The 15,983-nt window shown below is 57.3% G+C and overlaps 1 pseudogene; it reads right to left on the bottom strand.

Moving 5' to 3' along the window:
• Window positions 1-15,279: 15,279 nt before the first annotated feature.
• On the bottom strand, window positions 15,280-15,414 carry LOC130337254 (U1 spliceosomal RNA; annotated as a pseudogene).
• Window positions 15,415-15,983: the final 569 nt, after the last annotated feature.

Here is a 15,983-nt window from a genome sequence, read left to right as displayed (position 1 = left end):
GGATGTGCCAGAACTGCGCCCGTCCACCTCAATGGGGCAGTTGAAGTCACCACCAAACACTACTGCTCTAGTGGTGGCGAGTTCAGCCCGCAGGGCCTGGAGAACCTCCAGTCGGACATCCCTCTCAGGGGAGGCATACACGTTGATGAGCCGCACGGGCTCACCCGCCCAGGAACCGTCTGCGACAAGAAGTCTGCCACAGACGAGCTCCCGGACGGAATCAAGTGCAAAGTTACCTCCCCTGATCAGGATGGCCACCCCCGCAGACCTATTGTCGCCCCCACCAGACCAGTAGGAAGGGCCGTGAGGCCACTGCCTGGCCAGATGGTTGTGAGACCTAGAAGCAGACAAAGCACATTCCTGCAACATGTAAACATCACACCTCTGGGAATCTAAGAACGTAAGAACAGTCTGAAATCTAAACCAAGCTCTAATACTCCTCACATTAATGCAGAAGATGTTGAGATCAGCCATGGGAATAAAAAGAGAGGTTAGTTCTGATACTAGTTACCAGTCTGGTCGGACGGGTCCTCTTCTCTGGCGCCTGTCGGCTCCTGTGGCTTCTCGTAGCGCCCTTCCAAGAACTCGTCGTAGACTGTGTTGGACGGAGTGTCCAGGATTTTCTTGACCTCTGGGTCCTGCAGCAGCTCCTCCATAGATTGAGCTTGGACTGGCTCTGCTTGGACCTGCTCCACTTGGGCCTGCTCCATCACCTCCTCTCCTTCTGAAGCTTCAAGGCTCTCGCAGACCTGCTCCATCTCCTCCTCCTCGTCTGAAGCTTGAGGGGTCTCGCAGGTCTCGATTATCTTTCTTTTGTGGGACTCTTCTGATGCGTTGTCCCTTCCTTTCCTCTTCCTCTGTATGGTACCTGGGGGAGGAAGCACAGGAAAGTCCTCCGAAGGGCGGGCACCAGCAGCTGGAGGGGGGTTAGGTGCTGCTGGGCCAGGAGAGAAAGGAGGCTGGGTGGGGCGGGGGGCAGGAGAGAGTGCCCGGGCAGGGGAGGACGGGGCAGGGGTGGGCCGGGCAGGGGAGGACGGGGCAGGGGTGGGCCGGGCAGGGGAGGACGGGGCAGGGGTGGGCCGGGCAGGGGAGGACGGGGCAGGGGTGGGCCGGGGTGGGGTACGGGGGGCAGGGGTGGGGCGGGATGGGGCAGGAGGGGCAGGGGTGGGACGGGATGGGGCAGGAGGGGCAGGGGTGGGACGGGATGGGGCAGGAGGGGCAGGGGTGGGACGGGATGGGGCAGGGGTGGGACGGGATGGGGCAGGGGTGGGACGGGATGGGGCAGGGGTGGGGCGGGATGGGGCAGGAGATGGGGCGGGAGGGGCAGGGGATGGGGTGGGAGGGGCAGGGGAGGGGCGGGACGGGGCAGGGGTGGTGGCTTTCGCCTTCTTACCCTCCTTGGTCGGCTTGGCCATCCGTGGTGTTGGCTCCGGAGCTGGGGCTGGCTTCGGTGCTTTCGCTGCCACAGATGCCCATGTTCTCTCCCTCTGGGGGCAGTCCTTGTAGCTGTGGGCTGCCAGTCCGCAGAGGTTGCAGGTCTTGCTCTTGGGGCAGTCCTTGGTCGTGTGACCTGTCACACGGCAATACCTGCAGGCATCCTCCGTACAGTCCTTGCCCTCGTGGCCCATCTTGCCACATCTCCTGCAGGTCTGCGGCATGTCCGGGTAGAAGATAAGTCCTGTTGAGTTGCCCAAGGAAAATGTCGTTGGCAGGTGCTGTAGTCCGTCTGGAGAAGCAGGGTTCTTGTTGAGTCTGACGACCACAGACCACTTGCAGGTCCAGTATCCGAGTGAGTTCAGGATGCGGGTGGGCTCCCTCACCACGGTGCAGAAGCGCTTCAGGAAGGTCGAGATGTCCGTGCCTGGGGTGTGTGGGTTTCGCATTGAGACCGTCACCCGCCTCTCCTCTCTTTGAATAAGGCAGTTGCCCACAAAGCGAGAGAAAGGGGATTCGGGACTCGCCGCTTTCACCACCTCCCAGTATCTTCTACAGGTCCCAATGGTGGCAAAGGTGATGTAGAAGATTCCCGAAAAGAAGGTTGCTATTCCCAGGGTGTCAGCCGTGGGGAAGCCTTGATCCGCCAGCATCTTCTTGCAGAACACGTCGTGGGACATGTCCGGCACCCTTCCGTCCACGGGCTTGAGCTTCAAGGCAACAGTCTGCCTCATCCAGGGCTCCAGGGTTGGAGCTTCCAGGTTAGGAATTCTGCCGCCCTTCTGCCTTGCCGTGGTGGAGGTTGAAGCTTGCTGTGGTTGGGGCTGGACCTCCAGGCCTTGCCCTGCAGCCTCCTGGGTGGACTTGCTGGTTGAGGCCATGGCTTCTTCCAGCAGGCTCTTTTCCGCTTCCTTGCTTGCTTGTGGAGAGAGGCTTCGCAAAGTCTTCTTTCCCGGGTGGGAGGAGCTATGCAGATCTGGTCCCGGTGGGAGGAGCTATGCAAATCCTTCTCCAGAGGCAGCGAGTTTCTTCGAAAAGATTCTGCGCCGCCTTCCTCTTCGCCGCTGTTCCGGAATTCACCGCCGATTCCCTTCTTCCAGGTTCTTCGTCGGCTTCTTCCGGAGCTGCAGTCTTCAAGATCTTCTCCTTCTTCAGATGTTCCGAGGCAGGCAGGAGACGATCTTCAGGTGGTATGCTCTAGAGAAATGCGGTTCTAATAAGAACGAAAAGTACTGCAATCGTACTACGCAAAATCTCTACCACAATGCTTGGAGTTCTTCAGACCGTAGCTTTTTTTTGATTGAAAGAGCTTTATTTTCCGTTCAGTCATTACAAGTCGTACAATAAATTACAGTCACACAAAGCATGATAGTACAATACACAGCAAAGGTTCCCTAAGCTATACATCGCACACCATGCTACTCTAACATTCAGCTCAATCCTGCAATAGAAAAGCACAAGAGATCAAACAAAAACCAAATAATACAATCTGTGATCGGGGTAGGGGTGTGGGCGACTATGTGGGGGTAGGGAGGGGGCGGATCACAGGGCCAAACTGTTGGGCTGTATCTTCAGGGAGACATGGGAGAAGGAGAGGGGTCTTCACTCCTCTTCTTCCTCATCAACGGCCGAGCTGTCCAAGATGGAATAGTCTCTAAGCAGGTTCTTGATGAACCTGCGGCAGTCCCGGACGGACATGTTTTCCCTGTTGATCACGAGGCGGTTCCTGGAGAGCCACACTGCGTCCTTAAAACAGTTCATAAGGCGCCAGGCCTCCTGGATGGCCTCCACGTCGTGGGTCCCAGGGAACAGGCCGTAAAGCACCGAATGGTACGATAGGCAGCTCCTGGGCACTGAGTCTCTGAGTTCCTGTTCTAGGGCGTCCAACAGACCCTGTGCAAAGGGGCACTGCCAAAACACGTGGAAAGATGTTTCCTCCACGTAGGGGCAACGGGGGCAGTACCGGGTCTTGCACAGGTTGCGGGCATGCATGAATGACCTGAGAGAGAGACCTCCCATGACGGCCATCCACGACAAGTCCTTGTGTCCATTGGTAAGCCGCTTTGAGGCCACATTGTTCCAAACTGTCTCTGCAGTGGCTGCGGGGAGTCCCGGAACCAGCTCGGTCGAGTCCTTAGCTCGGATGAGCTTGTGGATTGTCTTTGGCTTCCATAGGTCTGGTTTCAGTCCTTCCAGCTGGTGCTCCCTCACAAACCGGACAACATCCCCATAGAACCAGGGAGTGTTCCAGTTGTAAGGGATGGAGCTGTCCCACTTGTCCCAGCCCAGCTGTCTCCAGAGGGGCATGAGAAGCAAGCGAGACATGGACCTGCCCGCTGAGCCAGTCTTTTCTACAAGAGTCCGCTGCACCGTGACACATGCAAAGGAGGCCCTCAGCAGAGCGGGGATGTCGGGTATTCCCTTCCCACCCTTGCGGGGTTCCTTGTACATCACGGTCCTCTTGACTCTGTCCATTTTGCCCCAGACGAAGCCAAATACTGTCCGGGTGATGGCCTTGCAAACGGTGGTATGGGGAGGCCAGGCCTGTGCGGTATATTGGAGCACAGGCAAAACTTCACTCCGCAGGACAAGTGCCTTGCCTTCCATCGTGAGCTTTCTGGAGCTCCACAGTCCGATCTTTGAGTTTATCCTTCCTAGTCGGTCTTGCCAAGACTTAAGGGCCGCTCCTTCCTTCCCGAACCAGACTCCAAGAATTTGAATGAAGTCCGGCTTAATAGTAAAGGGGGAGGGGGCGGAAGAAGCCAGGTGCCACTCCCCGAAGAGCATGGCCTCCGACTTCCCGCAGTTGACTTTTGCCCCCGAAGCTCTGCCGAAGTCCTCGCAGGTCTGGACGAGTGCAGTCACCGAACGCTGGTCAGCGCAGAAGACGGTCACGTCGTCCATGTAGAGCGAGCACTTGACCTCGTGGCGATCTGGTCCTGGTGCGGTGATCCCTCTGATCTCTCCACTCTGCCGGATAGTCTCAGCGAAGAGCTCTATAACACAAACAAAAAGGAGAGGTGAAAGAGGGCAGCCTTGTCTAACCCCTGAAAGAATGGAAAAGGGGTCAGTCTTCCAGCCGTTCACCAACACCGTGCTGTAAATGTCAAAATACATAACGTTAACAAAAGAGCAAAACATCTTCCCCAGACCCAGCCTGCGCAAAACCCTGTCCATGAATGCGTGGGAGACACGGTCGAACGCCTTCTCCTGATCTAAGCTGACCAGGGCGGCGCGGCCCCCGCGGTCCTGGATGTAATGGACCGTGTCTCTCACAAGGGCAAGGCTGTCGGCAATCCTGCGGCCAGGAATGCTGCAGGTCTGGTCCGGATGGACGATCTGCCCCATGACAGGTTTCAGCCTGTTGGCCAGCACCTTGGCGAGGATCTTGTAGTCCACGTTCAGGAGAGAGATGGGACGCCAGTTTTTCAGGTCACATCTCTCCCCCTTCCGCTTATACAAGATCGTGATCATCCCTTCCCTCAACGACGGAGGCATTCTGCCCCCCACCACCATCTCCTCGTACACCTCCAACAGGTCCGGACAGATCAGGTCACCCAGCGCTACGTAGAGCTCGGCCGGGAGACCGTCACTGCCCGGGGTCCTGCCGGGCTTAAAGGATTTAGCGGCAGAGAGCAGCTCCCCCACCGTCAAGGGATCGTCCATAGCTGCCGCGCCTGCGGGATCAACAACGTTAGTGACACCTGACAGGAACCTCTCGGCGGCTTCGGGGTCGGATGACTTGGGGGCGTAGAGGTTGCTGTAGAAGTCGTGGACGACCCCCATCACTTCCTCCTTGCCGCTCCTCATGTGTCCGGTCTCATCTCGTAGCTCAGTCAGGGGCGTGTGGCCGGCATGGAGCTTCCTGAAAAAGAAAGAGTTACATTTCTCACCCTTCTCCAGGTTCTCCACCTTGGAACGAAAGACGATTCGCTTGGATTCCTCCTCAAAGTGCCTTTTCAAGCTCTTTTTGGTCTCCTCCAGCTCCTCCCTGACGTCCCAGCCACACTGGAGCAGGTCCTGCAGGGACCGCAGCTCGCGCTGCAGTTTCCTCAAGTCCCACTTCTTCGCACACGCCTGTTGTCTGCCTTTTGCCTGAAATAAACAACGGAATTCGACTTTAACATATTCCCACCAATCGCTGATGCACTTGAACAGACATTTGTCATTTCGCCATACAAGGTAAGCATCCCTAAGTTCCTCCATGACCTCCCTCTGCTCCAACAGGGCACAATTCAACTTCCAGGAGCCCGGGCCAGGTGGGAATCCATGGCCCAGAGTCCCCCGGAATCGAATGGCCCTGTGGTCAGAGAAGAAGCAGGGGACCATAGAGTACGACACCTTTCTGACTGCTCTCGAAGTGAAGATGAAGTCTATCCGAGAACGGAGCGAGCCATCGGGGCGGCTCCACGTATAGTTTACGGAGCCGTTCCCGATGGACCCGACAACGTCCTGCAAGGATGCCTCCGTCACCATCTCAATCAGCAGTTTAGACGTCACGTCCAGGTTGGCGGATGTGCCAGAACTGCGCCCGTCCACCTCAATGGGGCAGTTGAAGTCACCACCCAACACTACTGCTCTAGTGGTGGCGAGTTCAGCCCGCAGGGCCTGGAGAACCTCCAGTCGGACATCCCTCTCAGGGGAGGCATACACGTTGATGAGCCGCACGGGCTCACCCGCCCAGGAACCGTCTGCGACAAGAAGTCTGCCACAGACGAGCTCCCGGACGGAATCAAGTGCAAAGTTACCTCCCCTGATCAGGATGGCCACCCCCGCAGACCTATTGTCGCCCCCACCAGACCAGTAGGAAGGGCCGTGAGGCCACTGCCTGGCCAGATGGTTGTAAGACCTAGAAGCAGACAAAGCACATTCCTGCAACATGTAAACATCACACCTCTGGGAATCTAAGAACGTAAGAACAGTCTGAAATCTAAACCAAGCTCTAATACTCCTCACATTAATGCAGAAGATGTTGAGATCAGCCATGGGAATAAAAAGAGAGGTTAGTTCTGATACTAGTTACCAGTCTGGTCGGACGGGTCCTCTTCTCTGGCGCCTGTCGGCTCGTGTGGCTTCTCGTAGCGCCCTTCCAAGAACTCGTCGTAGACCGTGTTGGACGGAGTGTCCAGGATTTTCTTAACCTCTGGGTCCTGCAGCAGCTCCTCCATAGATTGAGCTTGGACTGGCTCTGCTTGGACTGGCTCTGCTTGGACCTGCTCCACTTGGGCCTGCTCCATCACCTCCTCTCCCTCTGAAGCTTCAAGGCTCTCGCAGACCTGCTCCATCTCCTCCTCCTCATCTGAAGCTTGAGGGGTCTCGCAGGTCTCGATTATCTTTCTTTTGTGGGACTCTTCTGATGCGTTGTCCCTTCCTTTCCTCTTCCTCTGTATGGTACCTGGGGGAGGAAGCACAGGAAAGTCCTCCGAAGGGCGGGCACCAGCAGCTGGAGGGGGGTTAGGTGCTGCTGGGCCAGGAGAGAAAGGAGGCTGGGTGGGGCGGGGGGCAGGAGAGAGTGCCCGGGCAGGGGAGGACAGGGCAGGGGTGGGCCGGGCAGGGGAGGACGGGGCAGGGGTGGGCCGGGCAGGGGAGGGTGGGGCAGGGGTGGGCCGGGGTGGGGTACGGGGGGCAGGGGTGGGGCGGGATGGGGCAGGGGTGGGACGGGATGGGGCAGGAGGGGCAGGGGTGGGACGGGATGGGGTAGGAGGGGCAGGGGTGGGACGGGATGGGGCAGGGGTGGGACGGGATGGGGCAGGAGATGGGGCGGGAGGGGCAGGGGATGGGGCGGGAGGGGCAGGACGGGGCAGTGGCTTTCGCCTTCTTACCCTCCTTGGTCGGCTTGGCCATCCGTGGTGTTGGCTCCGGAGCTGGGGCTGGCTTCGGTGCTCTCGCTGCCACAGATGCCCATGTTCTCTCCCTCTGGGGGCAGTCCTTGTAGCTGTGGGCTGCCAGTCCGCAGAGGTTGCAGGTCTTGCTCTTGGGGCAGTCCTTGGTCGTGTGACCTGTCACACGGCAATACCTGCAGGCATCCTCCGTACAGTCCTTGCCCTCGTGGCCCATCTTGCCACATCTCCTGCAGGTCTGCGGCATGTCCGGGTAGAAGATAAGTCCTGTGGAGTTGCCCAAGGAAAATGTCGTTGGCAGGTGCTGTAGTCCGTCTGGAGAAGCAGGGTTCTTGTTGAGTCTGACGACCACAGACCACTTGCAGGTCCAGTATCCGAGTGAGTTCAGGATGCGGGTGGGCTCCCTCACCACGGTGCAGAAGCGCTTCAGGAAGGTCGAGATGTCCGTGCCTGGGGTGTGTGGGTTCCGCATTGAGACCGTCACCCGCCTCTCCTCTCTTTGAATAAGGCAGTTGCCCACAAAGCGAGAGAAAGGGGATTCGGGACTCGCCGCTTTCACCACCTCCCAGTATCTTCTACAGGTCCCAATGGTGGCAAAGGTGATGTAGAAGATTCCCGAAAAGAAGGTTGCTATTCCCAGGGTGTCAGCCGTGGGGAAGCCTTGATCCGCCAGCATCTTCTTGCAGAACACGTCGTGGGACATGTCCGGCACCCTTCCGTCCACGGGCTTGAGCTTCAAGGCAACAGTCTGCCTCATCCAGGGCTCCAGGGTTGGAGCTTCCAGGTTAGGAATTCTGCCGCCCTTCTGCCTTGCCGTGGTGGAGGTTGAAGCTTGCTGTGGTTGGAGCTGGACCTCCAGGCCTTGCCCTGCAGCCTCCTGGGTGGACTTGCTGGTTGAGGCCATGGCTTCTTCCAGCAGGCTCTTTTCCGCTTCCTTGCTTGCTTGTGGAGAGAGGCTTCGCAAAGTCTTCTTTCCCGGGTGGGAGGAGCTATGCAGATCCGGTCCCGGGGGGAGGAGCTATGCAAATCCTTCTCCAGAGGCAGCGAGTTTCTTCGAAAAGATTCTGCGCCGCCTTCCTCTTCGCCGCTGTTCCGGAATTCACCGCCGATTCCCTTCTTCCAGGTTCTTCGTCGGCTTCTTCCGGAGCTGCAGTCTTCAAGATCTTCTCCTTCTTCAGATGTTCCGAGGCAGGCAGGAGACGATCTTCAGGTGGTATGCTCTAGAGAAATGCGGTTCTAATAAGAACGAAAAGTACTGCAATCGTACTACGCAAAATCTCTACCACAATGCTTGGAGTTCTTCAGACCGTAGCTTTGATTGAAAGAGCTTTATTTTCCGTTCAGTCATTACAAGTCGTACAATAAATTACAGTCACACAAAGCATGATAGTACGATACACAGCAAAGGTTCCCTAAGCTATACATCGCACACCATGCTACTCTAACATTCAGCTCAATCCTGCAATATAAAGGCACAAGAGATCAAACAAAAACCAAATAATACAATCTGTGATCGGGGTAGGGGTGTGGGCGACTATGTGGGGGTAGGGAGGGGGCAGATCACAGGGCCAAACTGTTGGGCTGTATCTTCAGGGGGACATGGGAGAAGGAGAGGGGTCTTCACTCCTCTTCTTCCTCATCAACGGCCGAGCTGTCCAAGATGGAATAGTCTCTAAGCAGGTTCTTGATGAACCTGCGGCAGTCCCGGACGGACATGTTTTCCCTGTTGATCACGAGGCGGTTCCTGGCAAGCCACACTGCGTCCTTAAAACAGTTCATAAGGCGCCAGGCCTCCTGGATGGCCTCCACGTCGTGGGTCCCAGGGAACAGGCCGTAAAGCACCGAATGGTACGATAGGCAGCTCCTGGGCACTGAGTCTCTGAGTTCCTGTTCTAGGGCGTCCAACAGACCCTGTGCAAAGGGGCACTGCCAAAACACGTGGAAAGATGTTTCCTCCACGTAGGGGCAACGGGGGCAGTACCGGGTCTTGCACAGGTTGCGGGCATGCATGAATGACCTGAGAGAGAGACCTCCCATGACGGCCATCCACGACAAGTCCTTGTGTCCATTGGTAAGCCGCTTTGAGGCCACATTGTTCCAAACTGTCTCTGCAGTGGCTGCGGGGAGTCCCGGAACCAGCTCGGTCGAGTCCTTAGCTCGGATGAGCTTGTGGATTGTCTTCGGCTTCCATAGGTCTGGTTTCAGTCCTTCCAGCTGGTGCTCCCTCACAAACCGGACAACATCCCCATAGAACCAGGGAGTGTTCCAGTTGTAAGGGATGGAGCTGTCCCATTTGTCCCAGCCCAGCTGTCTCCAGAGGGGCATGAGAAGCAAGCGAGACATGGACCTGCCCGCTGAGCCAGTCTTTTCTACAAGAGTCCGCTGCACCGTGACACATGCAAAGGAGGCCCTCAGCAGAGCGGGGATGTCGGGTATTCCCTTCCCACCCTTGCGGGGTTCCTTGTACATCACGGTCCTCTTGACTCTGTCCATTTTGCCCCAGACGAAGCCAAACACTGTCCGGGTGATGGCCTTGCAAACGGTGGTATGGGGAGGCCAGGCCTGTGCGGTATATTGGAGCACAGGCAAAACTTCACTCCGCAGGACAAGTGCCTTGCCTTCCATCGTGAGCTTTCTGGAGCTCCACAGTCCGATCTTCGAGTTTATCCTTCCTAGTCGGTCTTGCCAAGACTTAAGGGCCGCTCCTTCCTTCCCGAACCAGACTCCAAGAATTTGAATGAAGTCCGGCTTAACGGCAAAGGGGAAGGGGGCGGGAGAAGCCAGGTGCCATTCCCCGAAGAGCATGGCCTCCGACTTCCCGCAGTTGACTTTTGCCCCCGAAGCTCTGCCGAAGTCCTCGCAGGTCTGGACGAGTGCAGTCACCGAACGCTGGTCAGCGCAGAAGACGGTCACGTCGTCCATGTAGAGCGAGCACTTGACCTCGTGGCGATCTGGTCCTGGTGCGGTGATCCCTCTGATCTCTCCATTCTGCCGGATAGTCTCAGCGAAGAGCTCTATAACACAAACAAAAAGGAGAGGTGAAAGAGGGCAGCCTTGTCTAACCCCTGAAAGAATGGAAAAGGGGTCAGTCTTCCAGCCGTTCACCAACACCGTGCTGTAAATGTCAAAATACATAACGTTAACAAAAGAGCAAAACATCTTCCCCAGACCCAGCCTGCGCAAAACCCTGTCCATGAATGCGTGGGAGACACGGTCGAACGCCTTCTCCTGATCTAAGCTGACCAGGGCGGCGCGGCCCCCGCGGTCCTGGATGTAATGGACCGTGTCTCTCACAAGGGCAAGGCTGTCGGCAATCCTGCGGCCAGGAATGCTGCAGGTCTGGTCCGGATGGACGATCTGCCCCATGACAGGTTTCAGCCTGTTGGCCAGCACCTTGGCGAGGATCTTGTAGTCCACGTTCAGGAGAGAGATGGGACGCCAGTTTTTCAGGTCACATCTCTCCCCCTTCCGCTTATACAAGATCGTGATCATCCCTTCCCTCAACGACGGAGGCATTCTGCCCCCCACCACCATCTCCTCGTACACCTCCAACAGGTCCGGACAGATCAGGTCACCCAGCGCTACGTAGAGCTCGGCCGGGAGACCGTCACTGCCCGGGGTCCTGCCGGGCTTAAAGGATTTAGCGGCAGAGAGCAGCTCCCCCACCGTCAAGGGATCGTCCATAGCCGCCGCACCTGCGGGATCAACAACGTTAGTGACACCTGACAGGAACCTCTCGGCGGCTTCGGGGTCGGATGACTTGGGGGCGTAGAGGTTGCTGTAGAAGTCGTGGACGACCCCCATCACTTCCTCCTTGCCGCTCCTCATGTGTCCGGTCTCATCTCGTAGCTCAGTCAGGGGCGTGTGGCCGGCATGGAGCTTCCTGAAAAAGAAAGAGTTACATTTCTCACCCTTCTCCAGGTTCTCCACCTTGGAACGAAAGACGATTCGCTTGGATTCCTCCTCAAAGTGCCTTTTCAAGCTCTTTTTGGTCTCCTCCAGCTCCTCCCTGACGTCCCAGCCACACTGGAGCAGGTCCTGCAGGGACCGCAGCTCGCGCTGCAGTTTCCTCAAGTTCCACTTCTTCGCACACGCCTGTTGTCTGCCTTTTGCCTGAAAGAAACAACGGAATTCGACTTTAACATATTCCCACCAATCGCTGATGCACTTGAACAGACATTTGTCATTTCGCCATACAAGGTAAGCATCCCTAAGTTCCTCCATGACCTCCCTCTGCTCCAACAGGGCACAATTCAACTTCCAGGAGCCCGGGCCAGGTGGGAATCCATGGCCCAGAGTCCCCCGGAATCGAATGGCCCTGTGGTCAGAGAAGAAGCAGGGGACCATAGAGTACGACACCTTTCTGACTGCTCTCGAAGTGAAGATGAAGTCTATCCGAGAACGGAGCGAGCCATCGGGGCGGCTCCACGTATAGTTTACGGAGCCGTTCCCGATGGACCCGACAACGTCCTGCAAGGATGCCTCCGTCACCATCTCAATCAGCAGTTTAGACGTCACGTCCAGATTGGCGGATGTGCCAGAACTGCGCCCGTCCACCTCAATGGGGCAGTTGAAGTCACCACCCAACACTACTGCTCTAGTGGTGGCGAGTTCAGCCCGCAGGGCCTGGAGAACCTCCAGTCGGACATCCCTCTCAGGGGAGGCATACACGCTGATGAGCCGCACGGGCTCACCCGCCCAGGAACCGTCTGCGACAAGAAGTCTGCCACAGACGAGCTCCCGGACGGAATCAAGTGCAAAGTTACCTCCCCTGATCAGGATGGCCACCCCCGCAGACCTATTGTCGCCCCCACCAGACCAGTAGGAAGGGCCGTGAGGCCACTGCCTGGCCAGATGGTTGTAAGACCTAGAAGCAGACAAAGCACATTCCTGCAACATGTAAACATCACACCTCTGGGAATCTAAGAACGTAAGAACAGTCTGAAATCTAAACCAAGCTCTAATACTCCTCACATTAATGCAGAAGATGTTGAGATCAGCCATGGGAATAAAAAGAGAGGTTAGTTCTGATACTAGTTACCAGTCTGGTCGGACGGGTCCTCTTCTCTGGCGCCTGTCGGCTCCTGTGGCTTCTCGTAGCGCCCTTCCAAGAACTCGTCGTAGACCGTGTTGGACGGAGTGTCCAGGATTTTCTTAACCTCTGGGTCCTGCAGCAGCTCCTCCATAGATTGAGCTTGGACTGGCTCTGCTTGGACCTGCTCCACTTGGGCCTGCTCCATCACCTCCTCTCCTTCTGAAGCTTCAAGGCTCTCGCAGACCTGCTCCATCTCCTCCTCCTCATCTGAAGCTTGAGGGGTCTCGCAGGTCTCGATTATTTTTCTTTTGTGGGACTCTTCTGATACGTTGTCCCTTCCTTTCCTCTTCCTCTGTATGGTACCTGGGGGAGGAAGCACAGGAAAGTCCTCCGAAGGGCGGGCACCAGCAGCTGGAGGGGGGTTAGGTGCTGCTGGGCCAGGAGAGAAAGGAGGCTGGGTGGGGCGGGGGGCAGGAGAGAGTGCCCGGGCAGGGGAGGACGGGGCAGGGGTGGGCCGGGCAGGGGAGGACGGGGCAGGGGTGGGCCGGGCAGGGGAGGACGGGGCAGGGGTGGGCCGGGGTGGGGTACGGGGGGCAGGGGTGGGCCGGGGTGGGGTACGGGGGGCAGGGGTGGGGCGGGATGGGGCAGGAGGGGCGGGGGTGGGACGGGGTGGGGCGGGGGTGGGACGGGATGGGGCAGGAGGGGCAGGGGTGGGACGGGATGGGGCAGGAGGGGCAGGGGTGGGACGGGATGGGGCAGGGGTGGGACGGGATGGGGCAGGGGTGGGGCGGGATGGGGCAGGAGATGGGGCGGGAGGGGCAGGGGATGGGGCGGGAGGGGCAGGGGAGGGGCGGGACGGGGCAGGGGTGGTGGCTTTCGCCTTCTTACCCTCCTTGGTCGGCTTGGCCATCCGTGGTGTTGGCTCCGGAGCTGGGGCTGGCTTCGGTGCTCTCGCTGCCACAGATGCCCATGTTCTCTCCCTCTGGGGGCAGTCCTTGTAGCTGTGGGCTGCCAGTCCGCAGAGGTTGCAGGTCTTGCTCTTGGGGCAGTCCTTGGTCGTGTGACCTGTCACACGGCAATACCTGCAGGCATCCTCCGTACAGTCCTTGCCCTCGTGGCCCATCTTGCCACATCTCCTGCAGGTCTGCGGCATGTCCGGGTAGAAGATAAGTCCTGTGGAGTTGCCCAAGGAAAATGTCGTTGGCAGGTGCTGTAGTCCGTCTGGAGAAGCAGGGTTCTTGTTGAGTCTGACGACCACAGACCACTTGCAGGTCCAGTATCCGAGTGAGTTCAGGATGCGGGTGGGCTCCCTCACCACGGTGCAGAAGCGCTTCAGGAAGGTCGAGATGTCCGTGCCTGGGGTGTGTGGGTTCCGCATTGAGACCGTCACCCGCCTCTCCTCTCTTTGAATAAGGCAGTTGCCCACAAAGCGAGAGAAAGGGGATTCGGGACTCGCCGCTTTCACCACCTCCCAGTATCTTCTACAGGTCCCAATGGTGGCAAAGGTGATGTAGAAGATTCCCGAAAAGAAGGTTGCTATTCCCAGGGTGTCAGCCGTGGGGAAGCCTTGATCCGCCAGCATCTTCTTGCAGAACACGTCGTGGGACATGTCCGGCACCCTTCCGTCCACGGGCTTGAGCTTCAAGGCAACAGTCTGCCTCATCCAGGGCTCCAGGGTTGGAGCTTCCAGGTTAGGAATTCTGCCGCCCTTCTGCCTTGCCGTGGTGGAGGTTGAAGCTTGCTGTGGTTGGGGCTGGACCTCCAGGCCTTGCCCTGCAGCCTCCTGGGTGGACTTGCTGGTTGAGGCCATGGCTTCTTCCAGCAGGCTCTTTTCCGCTTCCTTGCTTGCTTGTGGAGAGAGGCTTCGCAAAGTCTTCTTTCCCGGGTGGGAGGAGCTATGCAGATCCGGTCCCGGTGGGAGGAGCTATGCAAATCCTTCTCCAGAGGCAGCGAGTTTCTTCGAAAAGATTCTGCGCCGCCTTCCTCTTCGCCGCTGTTCCGGAATTCACCGCCGATTCCCTTCTTCCAGGTTCTTCGTCAGCTTCTTCCGGAGCTGCAGTCTTCAAGATCTTCTCCTTCTTCAGATGTTCCGAGGCAGGCAGGAGACGATCTTCAGGTGGTATGCTCTAGAGAAATGCGGTTCTAATAAGAACGAAAAGTACTGCAATCGTACTACGCAAAATCTCTACCACAATGCTTGGAGTTCTTCAGACCGTAGCGATCATGGTATCTCCCCTGCCAGGTAAGTATGAGTTGTTCGGCGCCTAGCCGGAGAGGCGCCCCTCGGACGCAGACCACCTCCATTGGTGCGATTTCGGCTCCTTTCCCTCATGGTTTTGGTTTGGGGGAGGGGGGCCAGTACAGTTGCAGAACATACAGATACAAGTGGAGAGGGGTGGAGACCCTGACCCCCCCGCGACTAAGGCGTCCCAAGGGTCCGGATTCACTTTGCGGCGGGCATCACAACACTGCAAAGATGCCACAGACAGACAGAAAACTGGATATTTGCATGGATGGGCGGTGCGGTGCAGCCGCTCGCTCACAGTCTCAACATTGCCACGCCTACAAGGAGGAAGGCTCAGGGCTGCATACGGAGGAAAGGAGGTTAGGAAGTCAAGCTGAAAGGCATATACACACACACACACACACACACACACACACACACACACAACACAACACAACTTCAAGAAAATAAATGGACCGGCCGGGATGGATGGCACTGCAGATTGACCACAAGGGGGAGACGCAGGCCCATGGATGAATGAAAGCAAAGCACCCGCACACACTCGATTCTCGCACGGAGGCTCAACCATCGCACCCCACGGTGTGCTCAGCCCTGAAGATCACCCAAACACAGCAGGAAAACTCGACTGATAAAATGTGGAGGAGGAGAAGATGATGGAGCAGGCGCACCACTTCTGCAGCCACCCAGGGCACAACAGACGAGCACTATTTTTGACCAGAGGAAATCAGGGGAAAGCGCGAACGCAGTCCCCCACTACCACAAATTATGCAGTCGAGTTTCCCGCATTTGCGGAAATCGCAGGGGTCAGCACACCCGGAGTGCAATGGATGAGCCTCACCCTGGGAGAACCACCTTAGTTTTGATTGAAAGAGCTTTATTTTCCGTTCAGTCATTACAAGTCGTACAATAAATTACAGTCACACAAAGCATGATAGTACAATACACAGCAAAGGTTCCCTAAGCTATACATCGCACACCATGCTACTCTAACATTCAGCTCAATCCTGCAATAGAAAAGCACAAGAGATCAAACAAAAACCAAATAATACAATCTGTGATCGGGGTAGGGGTGTGGGCGACTATGTGGGGGTAGGGAGGGGGCGGATCACAGGGCCGAACTGTTGGGCTGTATCTTCAGGGAGACATGGGAGAAGGAGAGGGGTCTTCACTCCTCTTCTTCCTCATCAACGGCCGAGCTGTCCAAGATGGAATAGTCTCTAAGCAGGTTCTTGATGAACCTGCGGCAGTCCCGGACGGACATGTTTTCCCTGTTGATCACGAGGCGGTTCCTGGAGAGCCACACTGCGTCCTTAAAACAGTTCATAAGGCGCCAGGCCTCCTGGATGGCCTCCACGTCGTGGGTCCCAGGGAACAGGCCGTAAAGCACCGAATGGTACGATAGGCAGCTCCTGGGCACTGAGTCTCTGAG

Source organism: Hyla sarda, chromosome 1, assembly GCF_029499605.1.
Source record: "Hyla sarda isolate aHylSar1 chromosome 1, aHylSar1.hap1, whole genome shotgun sequence".
NCBI classification, from domain to species: Eukaryota; Metazoa; Chordata; class Amphibia; order Anura; family Hylidae; genus Hyla; species Hyla sarda.
This window is presented reverse-complemented; position numbering and strand designations above follow the sequence as displayed.